Below are 12,461 nucleotides of genomic sequence, written 5' to 3'. Positions count from 1 at the left end.
GTCCAAAGTAGTGCACTATATAGGGAATAGGGTGCCATAGGGCTCTGGTCAAAAGTAGTGCACTATAAAGGGAATAGGGTGTCATAAGGCTCCGGTCTAAAGTAGTGCACTATAAAAGGGAATAGGGTGCCATAGGGCTCTGGTCTAAAGTAGTGCACTATATAGGGAATAGGGTGCCATTTTGAAAGGTATCTATAGATAGATGCCTATAGATTCCCTCACCTATGCCCTACCACAGTACCACTGCAGAGTCCAGGGCCCGGTTTCCCCCCCCCACCACAAAAAAAATAAAGTCTAAATTCATGGTTAGAAGAAATGTTTAAAAAAAGAGGCTTCTGGGAAACCGGGCCCTAGATGGGAAGGGCGCCACAGAACTTCAGATTCCTCACTGATGACGAGCGCCTGTAAGCTTTGTCCCCTCTGCCTCAAACGTCTCTGTGCCAAGCTGTTCAGAGCTTTATGGTCCTACCTAATAAATAGATTTAAAAATCTCTCTGATACAGAGCTCTATAAACTTATCCAGTGGAGGCAGTAAGGTTTGAAATGAAAGGTCAAGCACACCCCAGATGAAAGGTCAAGCACACCCCAGATGTATCTACATAAATGTACGTTTCCTATGCCCATGTAGGCAGTAAGGTTTGCTTCTAACCAGTGGTGGAAAAACGACCCAATCGTCATACTTGAGTAAAAGTAAAGATCCCTTAATAGAGAATGACTCAAGTTGAAAGTCACCCAGTAAAATACAACCTGAGAAAAAGACTAAAAGTATTTGGTTTTAAAATATAGGTATCAAAAGTCAAATGTATAAATCATTTCAAATTCCTTATATTAAGCAAACCAGACAGCACAATTTTCTTAATTGATGGATAGCCAGGGACACACGCCAACACTCAGACATAATTAACAAACTAAACTCCTCCAGATCAGAGGCAGTAGGGATGACCAGGGATGTGTCTCTGTTTAGTGAGTCCTCCAGATCAGAGGCAGTAGGGATGACCAGGGATGTTCTCTGTTTAGTGAGTCCTCCAGATCAGAGGCAGTAGGGATGACCAGGGATGTTCTCTGTTTAGTGAGTCCTCCAGATCAGAGGCAGTAGGGATGACCAGGGATGTTCTCTGTTTAGTGAGTCCTCCAGATCAGAGGCAGTAGGGATGACCAGGGATGTTCTCTGTTTAGTGAGTCCTCCAGATCAGAGGCAGTAGGGATGACCAGGGATGTTCTCTGTTTAGTGAGTCCTCCAGATCAGAGGCAGTAGGGATGACCAGGGATGTTCTCTGTTTAGTGAGTCCTCCAGATCAGAGGCAGTAGGGATGACCAGGGATGTTCTCTGTTTAGTGAGTCCTCCAGATCAGAGGCAGTAGGGATGACCAGGGATGTTCTCTGTTTAGTGAGTCCTCCAGATCAGAGGCAGTAGGGATGACCAGGGATGTTCTCTGTTTAGTGAGTCCTCCAGATCAGAGGCAGTAGGGACGACCAGGGATGTTCTCTGTTTAGTGAGTCCTCCAGATCAGAGGCAGTAGGGACGACCAGGGATGTTCTCTGTTTAGTGAGTCCTCCAGATCAGAGGCAGTAGGGATGACCAGGGATGTTCTCTGTTTAGTGAGTCCTCCAGATCAGAGGCAGTAGGGACGACCAGGGATGTTCTCTGTTTAGTGAGTCCTCCAGATCAGAGGCAGTAGGGATGACCAGGGATGTTCTCTGTTTAGTGAGTCCTCCAGATCAGAGGCAGTAGGGACGACCAGGGATGTTCTCTGTTTAGTGAGTCCTCCAGATCAGAGGCAGTAGGGATGACCAGGGATGTTCTCTGTTTAGTGAGTCCTCCAGATCAGAGGCAGTAGGGATGACCAGGGATGTTCTCTGTTTAGTGAGTCCTCCAGATCAGAGGCAGTAGGGATGACCAGGGATGTTCTCTGTTTAGTGAGTCCTCCAGATCAGAGGCAGTAGGGATGACCAGGGATGTTCTCTGTTTAGTGAGTCCTCCAGATCAGAGGCAGTAGGGATGACCAGGGATGTTCTCTGTTTAGTGAGTCCTCCAGATCAGAGGCAGTAGGGATGACCAGGGATGTTCTCTGTTTAGTGAGTCCTCCAGATCAGAGGCAGTAGGGATGACCAGGGATGTTCTCTGTTTAGTGAGTCCTCCAGATCAGAGGCAGTAGGGATGACCAGGGATGTTCTCTGTTTAGTGAGTCCTCCAGATCAGAGGCAGTAGGGATGACCAGGGATGTGTCTCTGTTTAGTGAGTCCTCCAGATCAGAGGCAGTAGGGATGACCAGGGATGTTCTCTGTTTAGTGAGTCCTCCAGATCAGAGGCAGTAGGGATGACCAGGGATGTTCTCTGTTTAGTGAGTCCTCCAGATCAGAGGCAGTAGGGATGACCAGGGATGTTCTCTGTTTAGTGAGTCCTCCAGATCAGAGGCAGTAGGGATGACCAGGGATGTTCTCTGTTTAGTGAGTCCTCCAGATCAGAGGCAGTAGGGATGACCAGGGATGTGTCTCTGTTTAGTGAGTCCTCCAGATCAGAGGCAGTAGGGATGGACCAGGGATGTTCTCTGTTTAGTGAGTCCTCCAGATCAGAGGCAGTAGGGAGGACCAGGGATGTTCTCTGTTTAGTGAGTCCTCCAGATCAGAGGCAGTAGGGACGACCAGGGATGTTCTCTGTTTAGTGAGTCCTCCAGATCAGAGGCAGTAGGGATGACCAGGGATGTTCTCTGTTTAGTGAGTCCTCCAGATCAGAGGCAGTAGGGATGACCAGGGATGTTCTCTGTTTAGTGAGTCCTCCAGATCAGAGGCAGTAGGGATGACCAGGGATGTTCTCTGTTTAGTGAGTCCTCCAGATCAGAGGCAGTAGGGATGACCAGGGATGTTCTCTGTTTAGTGAGTCCTCCAGATCAGAGGCAGTAGGGATGACCAGGGATGTTCTCTGTTTAGTGAGTCCTCCAGATCAGAGGCAGTAGGGATGACCAGGGATGTTCTCTGTTTAGTGAGTCCTCCAGATCAGAGGCAGTAGGGATGACCAGGGATGTTCTCTGTTTAGTGAGTCCTCCAGATCAGAGGCAGTAGGGATGACCAGGGATGTTCTCTGTTTAGTGAGTCCTCCAGATCAGAGGCAGTAGGGATGACCAGGGATGTTCTCTGTTTAGTGAGTCCTCCAGATCAGAGGCAGTAGGGATGACCAGGGATGTTCTCTGTTTAGTGAGTCCTCCAGATCAGAGGCAGTAGGGATGACCAGGGATGTTCTCTGTTTAGTGAGTCCTCCAGATCAGAGGCAGTAGGGATGACCAGGGATGTTCTCTGTTTAGTGAGTCCTCCAGATCAGAGGCAGTAGGGACGACCAGGGATGTTCTCTGTTTAGTGAGTCCTCCAGATCAGAGGCAGTAGGGATGACCAGGGATGTTCTCTGTTTAGTGAGTCCTCCAGATCAGAGGCAGTAGGGATGACCAGGGATGTTCTCTGTTTAGTGAGTCCTCCAGATCAGAGGCAGTAGGGATGACCAGGGATGTTCTCTGTTTAGTGAGTCCTCCAGATCAGAGGCAGTAGGGATGACCAGGGATGTTCTCTGTTTAGTGAGTCCTCCAGATCAGAGGCAGTAGGGATGACCAGGGATGTTCTCTGTTTAGTGAGTCCTCCAGATCAGAGGCAGTAGGGATGACCAGGGATGTTCTCTGTTTAGTGAGTCTTCCAGATCAGAGGCAGTAGGGATGACCAGGGATGTTCTCTGTTTAGTGAGTCCTCCAGATCAGAGGCAGTAGGGATGACCAGGGATGTTCTCTGTTTAGTGAGTCCTCCAGATCAGAGGCAGTAGGGATGACCAGGGATGTTCTCTGTTTAGTGAGTCCTCCAGATCAGAGGCAGTAGGGATGACCAGGGATGTTCTCTGTTTAGTGAGTCCTCCAGATCAGAGGCAGTAGGGATGACCAGGGATGTTCTCTGTTTAGTGAGTCCTCCAGATCAGAGGCAGTAGGGATGACCAGGGATGTTCTCTGTTTAGTGAGTCCTCCAGATCAGAGGCAGTAGGGATGACCAGGGATGTTCTCTGTTTAGTGAGTCCTCCAGATCAGAGGCAGTAGGGATGACCAGGGATGTTCTCTGTTTAGTGAGTCCTCCAGATCAGAGGCAGTAGGGATGACCAGGGATGTTCTCTGTTTAGTGAGTCCTCCAGATCAGAGGCAGTAGGGATGACCAGGGATGTTCTCTGTTTAGTGAGTCCTCCAGATCAGAGGCAGTAGGGATGACCAGGGATGTTCTCTGTTTAGTGAGTCCTCCAGATCAGAGGCAGTAGAGATGACCAGGGATGTTCTCTGTTTAGTGAGTCCTCCAGATCAGAGGCAGTAGGGATGACCAGGGATGTTCTCTGTTTAGTGAGTCCTCCAGATCAGAGGCAGTAGGGATGACCAGAGATGTTCTCTTGATTAGTGTGTGAATTGGACCAATTTCCTGTCCTGCTAAACATTCAAAATGTAACGAGTACTTTTGGGTATCAGGAAAAACGCATGGAGTAAAAAAATACATTATTTTAATTAGGAATGTAGTGAAGTAAAAGTTGTCAAAATTATAAATAGTAAAGTACAGACACCCCAAAAACTACTTCAGTAGTACTTCGAAGTATTTTTACACCACTGGGCCTACCTAATAGAGATATAGACCTCTCTGATACAGAACTGTACCTAATAGAGATATAAACCTCTCTGATACAGAACTGTACCTAATAGAGATATAAACCTCTCTGATACAGAACTGTACCTAATAGAGATATAAACCTCTCTGATACAGAACTGTACCTAATAGAGATATAAACCTCTCTGATACAGAACTGTACCTAATAGAGATATAAACCTCTCTGATACAGAACTGTACCTAATAGAGATATAAACCTCTCTGATACAGAACTGTACCTAATAGAGATATAAACCTCTCTGATACAGAACTGTACCTAATAGAGATATAAACCTCTCTGATACAGAACTGTACCTAATAGAGATATAAACCTCTCTGATACAGAACTGTACCTAATAGAGATATAAACCTCTCTGATACAGAACTGTACCTAATAGAGATATAAACCTCTCTGATACAGAACTGTACCTAATAGAGATATAGACCTCTCTGATACAGAACTGTACCTAATAGAGATATAAACCTCTCTGATACAGAACTGTACCTAATAGAGATATAAACCTCTCTGATACAGAACTGTACCTAATAGAGATATAAACCTCTCTGATACAGAACTGTACCTAATAGAGATATAAACCTCTCTGATACAGAACTGTACCTAATAGAGATATAAACCTCTCTGATACAGAACTGTACCTAATAGAGATATAAACCTCTCCGATACAGAACTGTACCTAATAGAGATATAAACCTCTCCGATACAGAACTGTACCTAATAGAGATATAAACCTCTCTGATACAGAACTGTACCTAATAGAGATATAAACCTCTCTGATACAGAACTGTACCTAATAGAGATATAAACCTCTCTGATACAGAACTGTACCTAATAGAGATATAAACCTCTCTGATACAGAACTGTACCTAATAGAGATATAAACCTCTCTGATACAGAACTGTACCTAATAGAGATATAAACCTCTCTGATACAGAACTGTACCTAATAGAGATATAGACCTCTCTGATACAGAACTGTACCTAATAGAGATATAAACCTCTCTGATACAGAACTGTACCTAATAGAGATATAAACCTCTCTGATACAGAACTGTACCTAATAGAGATATAAACCTCTCTGATACAGAACTGTACCTAATAGAGATATAAACCTCTCTGATACAGAACTGTACCTAATAGAGATATAAACCTCTCTGATACAGAACTGTACCTAATAGAGATATAAACCTCTCTGATACAGAACTGTACCTAATAGAGATATAAACCTCTCTGATACAGAACTGTACCTAATAGAGATATAAACCTCTCTGATACTGTAAAGTAAAATATACAACACATTTTCCAATACACACAAAAAGCTTATTTCTCTCAAATGTTGTTTACATCCCCTGTTAGTGAGCATTTCTCCTTTGCCAAGATAATCCATCCACCTGACAGGTGTGGCATATCAAGAAGCTGATTAAACAGCAGGATCATTACACAGGTGCACCTTGTGCTGGGGGGGGGGGGGACAATAAAATGCCACTCTAAAATGTGCAGTTTTGTCACACAACACAATGGCCACAGATGTTTCAAGTTGAGGGAGAGTGCAATTGGCATGCTGACTGTAGGGAATGTCCACCAGATCTGTTGCCAGATAATTTAATGTTACTTTCTCTACCATAAACCGCCTTCAACATAATTCTTGAGAATTTGACAGTACGTCCAATCGGCCTCAGAACCGCAGACCACGTGTCGCCACGCCAGCACAGGACGTCCACATCCTGCGGGATCGTCTGAGACCAGCCCCCCCTTTACAGCTGATGAAACTGACGAGTATTTCTGTCTGTAATAAAGCCCTTTTTGTGGGGAAAAACCTCATTCTGATTGGGTGGGCCTGACTCCCAAATGGGTGGGCCATAATTTTTTAACTAGGGCAAGTCAGTTAAGAACAAATTCTTATTTACAATGACGGTCTACCCCGGGCAAAACCCAGACGATGCTGGGCCAAATTGTGCGCCGCCCTATGCGAATCCCAATCACGGCCGGATGTGATACGGCCTGGATTCGAACCAGGGACTGTAGTGATGCCTCTTGCACTGAGATGCTGCGCCTTAGACCGCTGTATTTTATGGTGCTAATAAATGTATTTATACACCTCTCTGATAAAGAGCTTTATGGTCCTGGCTAATAAATAGATTTATAGGCCTCTCTGATAGACATAAAGCTGGCTGGCACTGGCTGGCACTGGCTGGCTGGCACTGGCTGGCAGAGACACTGGCTGGCAGAGATACTGGCTGGCTGGCTGGCACTGGCTGGCAGAGACACTGGCTGGCAGAGATACTGGCTGGCTGGCTGGCACTGGCTGGCAGAGACACTGGCTGGCAGAGACACTGGCTGGCAGAGACACTGGCTGGCAGAGACACTGGCTAACAGAGACACTGGCTAACAGAGACACTGGCTAACAGAGACACTGGCTAACAGAGACACTGGCTGGCAGAGACACTGGCTGGCAGAGATACTGGCTGGCTAACAGAGGCACTGGCTAACAGAGACACTGGCTGACAGAGACACTGGCTGACAGAGACACTGGCTGACAGAGATACTGGCTGACAGAGACACTGGCTGGCTGGCACTGGCTAACAGAGACACTGGCTAACAGAGACACTGGCTAACAGAGACACTGGCTGACAGAGACACTGGCTGACAGAGATACTGGCTGACAGAGATACTGGCTGACAGAGATACTGGCTGGCTGGCACTGGCTAACAGAGACACTGGCTAACAGAGACACTGGCTAACAGAGACACTGGCTAACAGAGACACTGGCTAACAGAGATACTGGCTGACAGAGATACTGGCTGACAGAGACACTGGCTGGCTGGCACTGGCTAACAGAGACACTGGCTAACAGAGACACTGGCTAACAGAGACACTGGCTGACAGAGACACTGGCTAACAGAGACACTGGCTAACAGAGACACTGGCTAACAGAGACACTGGCTAACAGAGACACTGGCTAACAGAGACACTGGCTAACAGAGACACTGGCTGGCTGGCACTGGCTAACAGAGACACTGGCTAACAGAGACACTGGCTAACAGAGACACTGGCTAACAGAGATACTGGCTGACAGAGATACTGGCTGACAGAGACACTGGCTGGCTGGCACTGGCTAACAGAGACACTGGCTAACAGAGACACTGGCTGGCTGGCACTGGCTAACAGAGACACTGGCTAACAGAGACACTGGCTGACAGAGATACTGGCTGACAGAGACACTGGCTGGCTGGCACTGGCTAACAGAGACACTGGCTAACAGAGACACTGGCTGGCTGGCACTGGCTAACAGAGACACTGGCTAACAGAGACACTGGCTAACAGAGACACTGGCTAACAGAGACACTGGCTAACAGAGACACTGGCTGACAGAGACACTGGCTGACAGAGATACTGGCTGACAGAGACACTGGCTGGCTGGCACTGGCTAACAGAGACACTGGCTAACAGAGACACTGGCTAACAGAGACACTGGCTAACAGAGACACTGGCTGACAGAGACACTGGCTGGCTGGCACTGGCTAACAGAGACACTGGCTAACAGAGACACTGGCTAACAGAGACACTGGCTAACAGAGACACTGGCTGACAGAGACACCGGCTGACAGAGACACTGGCTAACAGAGACACTGGCTAACAGAGACACTGGCTGGCTGGCACTGGCTAACAGAGACACTGGCTAACAGAGACACTGGCTAACAGAGACACTGGCTAACAGAGACACTGGCTGGCTGGCACTGGCTAACAGAGACACTGGCTAACAGAGACACTGGCTAACAGAGACACTGGCTGACAGAGATACTGGCTGACAGAGATACTGGCTGACAGAGACACTGGCTGACAGAGACACTGGCTAACAGAGACACTGGCTAACAGAGACACTGGCTGGCTGGCACTGGCTAACGGAGACACTGGCTAACAGAGACACTGGCTGACAGAGATACTGGCTGACAGAGATACTGGCTGACAGAGACACTGGCTGGCTGGCACTGGCTAACAGAGACACTGGCTAACAGAGACACTGGCTGGCTGGCACTGGCTAACAGAGACACTGGCTGGCAGAGACACTGGCTAACAGAGACACTGGCTAACAGAGACACTGGCTAACAGAGACACTGGCTAACAGAGACACTGGCTAACAGAGATACTGGCTAACAGAGATACTGGCTGACAGAGACACTGGCTAACAGAGATACTGGCTGACAGAGATACTGGCTGACAGAGACACTGGCTGGCTGGCACTGGCTAACAGAGACACTGGCTAACAGAGACACTGGCTGGCTGGCACTGGCTAACAGAGACACTGGCTAACAGAGACACTGGCTGACAGAGATACTGGCTGACAGAGACACTGGCTGGCTGGCACTGGCTAACAGAGACACTGGCTAACAGAGACACTGGCTGGCTGGCACTGGCTAACAGAGACACTGGCTGGCAGAGACACTGGCTAACAGAGACACTGGCTAACAGAGACACTGGCTGACAGAGACACTGGCTGACAGAGACACTGGCTGACAGAGACACTGGCTGACAGAGACACTGGCTGGCTGGCACTGGCTAACAGAGACACTGGCTAACAGAGATACTGGCTGACAGAGACACTGGCTGGCTGGCACTGGCTAACAGAGACACTGGCTAACAGAGACACTGGCTAACAGAGACACTGGCTAACAGAGACACTGGCTAACAGAGACACTGGCTGGCTGGCACTGGCTAACAGAGACACTGGCTAACAGAGACACTGGCTAACAGAGACACTGGCTAACAGAGACACTGGCTAACAGAGACACTGGCTGGCTGGCACTGGCTAACAGAGACACTGGCTAACAGAGACACTGGCTAACAGAGACACTGGCTGACAGAGATACTGGCTGACAGAGATACTGGCTGACAGAGACACTGGCTGGCTGGCACTGGCTAACAGAGACACTGGCTAACAGAGACACTGGCTGGCTGGCACTGGCTAACAGAGACACTGGCTGACAGAGATACTGGCTGACAGAGACACTGGCTGGCTGGCACTGGCTAACAGAGACACTGGCTAACAGAGACACTGGCTAACAGAGACACTGGCTGGCTGGCACTGGCTAACAGAGACACTGGCTGGCAGAGACACTGGCTAACAGAGACACTGGCTGACAGAGACACTGGCTGACAGAGACACTGGCTGACAGAGACACTGGCTGACAGAGACACTGGCTAACAGAGACACTGGCTAACAGAGACACTGGCTAACAGAGACACTGGCTAACAGAGACACTGGCTAACAGAGACACTGGCTAACAGAGACACTGGCTAACAGAGATACTGGCTGACAGAGACACTGGCTGACAGAGACACTGGCTGACAGAGACACTGGCTAACAGAGACACTGGCTAACAGAGACACTGGCTAACAGAGACACTGGCTAACAGAGACACTGGCTAACAGAGACACTGCAGAGGTTCATCACTGCATCCAACAGGAAGTAAAATCCAGCACAGCTGAGCCAGTAGATGACCATGGAACGGGCCTACTCTCTGGTCTAATGTAAAGGGCGGAAGCAGGGATTATGCAGAACGGATACAAATTGTAATACCGTGGCATATTTTGGACTACCTCATGTTAAACAAGGTTGGAATGTTACCATTTCAACATGTCAAATTAATTCATTTAGTTTGACAATAAACAGAAGAAATAATTTAATTCACATTGTGGCTGTATTAGAATGTATAATTGCATTGGGGGTATAGTTATAATGTACATCCTTACTTATGGCTATTGTACACATTAAACAGGGTATTAAATCTACTCAGTACAGTTATTTCACCTTTAAAATTGTACAAAGATTATTTAGACAAAACATTTAGATATATATCGTGAATCGCATATGAATTTGAAAAAAATATATATATATATAATAATAATAATAAATCGAGATTATATTTTTAGTCCATATCGCACAGGCCAAGAATAGGCTGCTTTTCTGTGGCATCAAACATTAACCAGCAGTGCTGTGATGAGACAGTTTGGAAATGACAGGGTGTGAAATCAACCCAGATGTAAGGCTGGCAGGAGCCTCTATATATATATATATATATATCCATGATTCACCAGCCTTCATCATGTGTAGGCCCTAACTCAGCATTTACATCTTACCCCTACCGGGGGTTACCTTACACCCCGGAAATACTGTCCACAGGCCGGAAAACATCCACCACTTTCCTCTGTGTTTTGTCCTTCTTCTGACATACACAGCATTATTCCATAGATCAGATCAGAGCAGTAAAACATTAGTCTCTGTACAGGACTACACCAACACAACACACCCATTTCTCCTGGTACCGTCTGATCCAGATGCAACTGTACTCTATGAAATGCATGAACGTTGTAGTCTAATGCATTTTCGGCCTGGTGATAAACGTCTTGTTTTTCTAGCATTTTTTTTGTTGTTGTTGCTTTGCCTTGGCCATTTTTTTTCCTGTTTCCAAAACGTGTGTATATTTCACCGCTGTAGAAATGTAGGCTAATCACGGTAGCCTGCTGTAGCTCCATGTCAGCGGATAGGCTAATGAGCAATCCGTTACAATACACTACAATTCAACATTACATCGATTTAACACGAGAGTCCCCTGATTTCCAAACTAACGGAATTATAAACAACGTTTTGCAAATGCTAAAAATATATATATATATATATATATAGCTGGTAAATCAAAGTGGCTTTCAGGAGAGATAGAATGAAAGCGGCTACTTACGGTCACAAATCCACAAGGTTTTCCTCTGTATCCAACAAACTGCTACAGTTGATCGGCACATGCAATATTGTGATTTTCAGTTGTTGTCCGTGTTCATTGAACGGTTTTCACCGGTGTTACCGACTTCATAGCTTCGTAATATAACTATGACACCGATTCCTTCCAGCTCCATTCTGTGAAAAGCAGCCAGGAGCGCGCCGCAGATGGGAGGCGCGTTCCCGAATTCCTGTTTCCTGTCCAGAGGAGACCAAGCCTGCAATCCCTCCCTTAGTGCTGCTGCAATCCCTCAGTGCTGCAATCCCTCAGTGCTGCAATCCCTCCCTTAGTGCTGCTGCAATCCCTCAGTGCTGCAATCCCTCCCTTAGTGCTGCAATCCCTCAGTGCTGCAATCCCTCAGTGCTGCAATCCCTCAGTGCTGCAATCCCTCAGTGCTGCTGCAATCCCTCAATGCTGCTACAATCCCTCAGTGCTGCAATCCCTCAGTGCTGCAATCCCTCAGTGCTGCAATCCCTCAGTGCTGCTGCAATCCCTCAGTGCTGCTGCAATCCCTCAGTGCTGCTGCAATCCCTCAGTGCTGCTACAATCCCTCAGTGCTGCTGCAATCCCTCAGTGCTGCTGCAATCCCTCAGTGCTGCAATCCCTCAATGCTGCTACAATCCCTCAGTGCTGCTGCAATCCCTCAGTGCTGCTGCAATCCCTCAGTGCTGCTGCAATCCCTCAGTGCTGCTGCAATCCCTCAATGCTGCTACAATTCCTCAGTGCTGCTACAATCCCTCAGTGCTACAATCCCTCAATGCTGCTACAATCCCTCAGTGCTGCTACAATCCCTCAGTGCTACAATCCCTCAATGCTGCTACAATCCCTCAGTGCTGCAATCCCTCAGTGCTACAATCCCTCAGTGCTGCTACAATCCCTCAATGCTGCTACAATCCCTCAGTGCTGCAATCCCTCAGTGCTACAATCCCTCAGTGCTGCTCCAATCCCTCAGTGCTGCTCCAATCCCTCAATGCTGCAATCCCTCAGTGCTGCTACAATCCCTCAGTGCTGCTCCAA

At 47.6% G+C, this 12,461-nt stretch overlaps 1 protein-coding gene across 4 annotated transcripts in view; it reads right to left on the bottom strand.

Moving 5' to 3' along the window:
• The window catches only part of LOC106586965 (ras-associated and pleckstrin homology domains-containing protein 1), a 178,419-nt gene extending 166,779 nt beyond the window's left edge, over window positions 1-11,640 (bottom strand). For 3 of the 4 annotated variants that reach the window (XM_045707278.1, XM_045707280.1, XM_045707279.1), the window contains exon 1: window positions 11,409-11,640. The gene's annotated coding sequence lies outside the window, so the exon portion shown is untranslated. The remainder of the gene's footprint in view (window positions 1-11,408) is intronic. The other variant, XM_045707281.1, reaches the window with a different exon arrangement.
• Window positions 11,641-12,461: the final 821 nt, after the last annotated feature.

The sequence above is a fragment of the Salmo salar genome, chromosome ssa25 (genome assembly GCF_905237065.1).
Source record: "Salmo salar chromosome ssa25, Ssal_v3.1, whole genome shotgun sequence".
Lineage (NCBI taxonomy): Eukaryota > Metazoa > Chordata > Actinopteri > Salmoniformes > Salmonidae > Salmo > Salmo salar.
The sequence above is the reverse complement of the archived record's forward strand: the minus strand, read 5'-3'. Positions and strand labels throughout refer to the sequence as shown.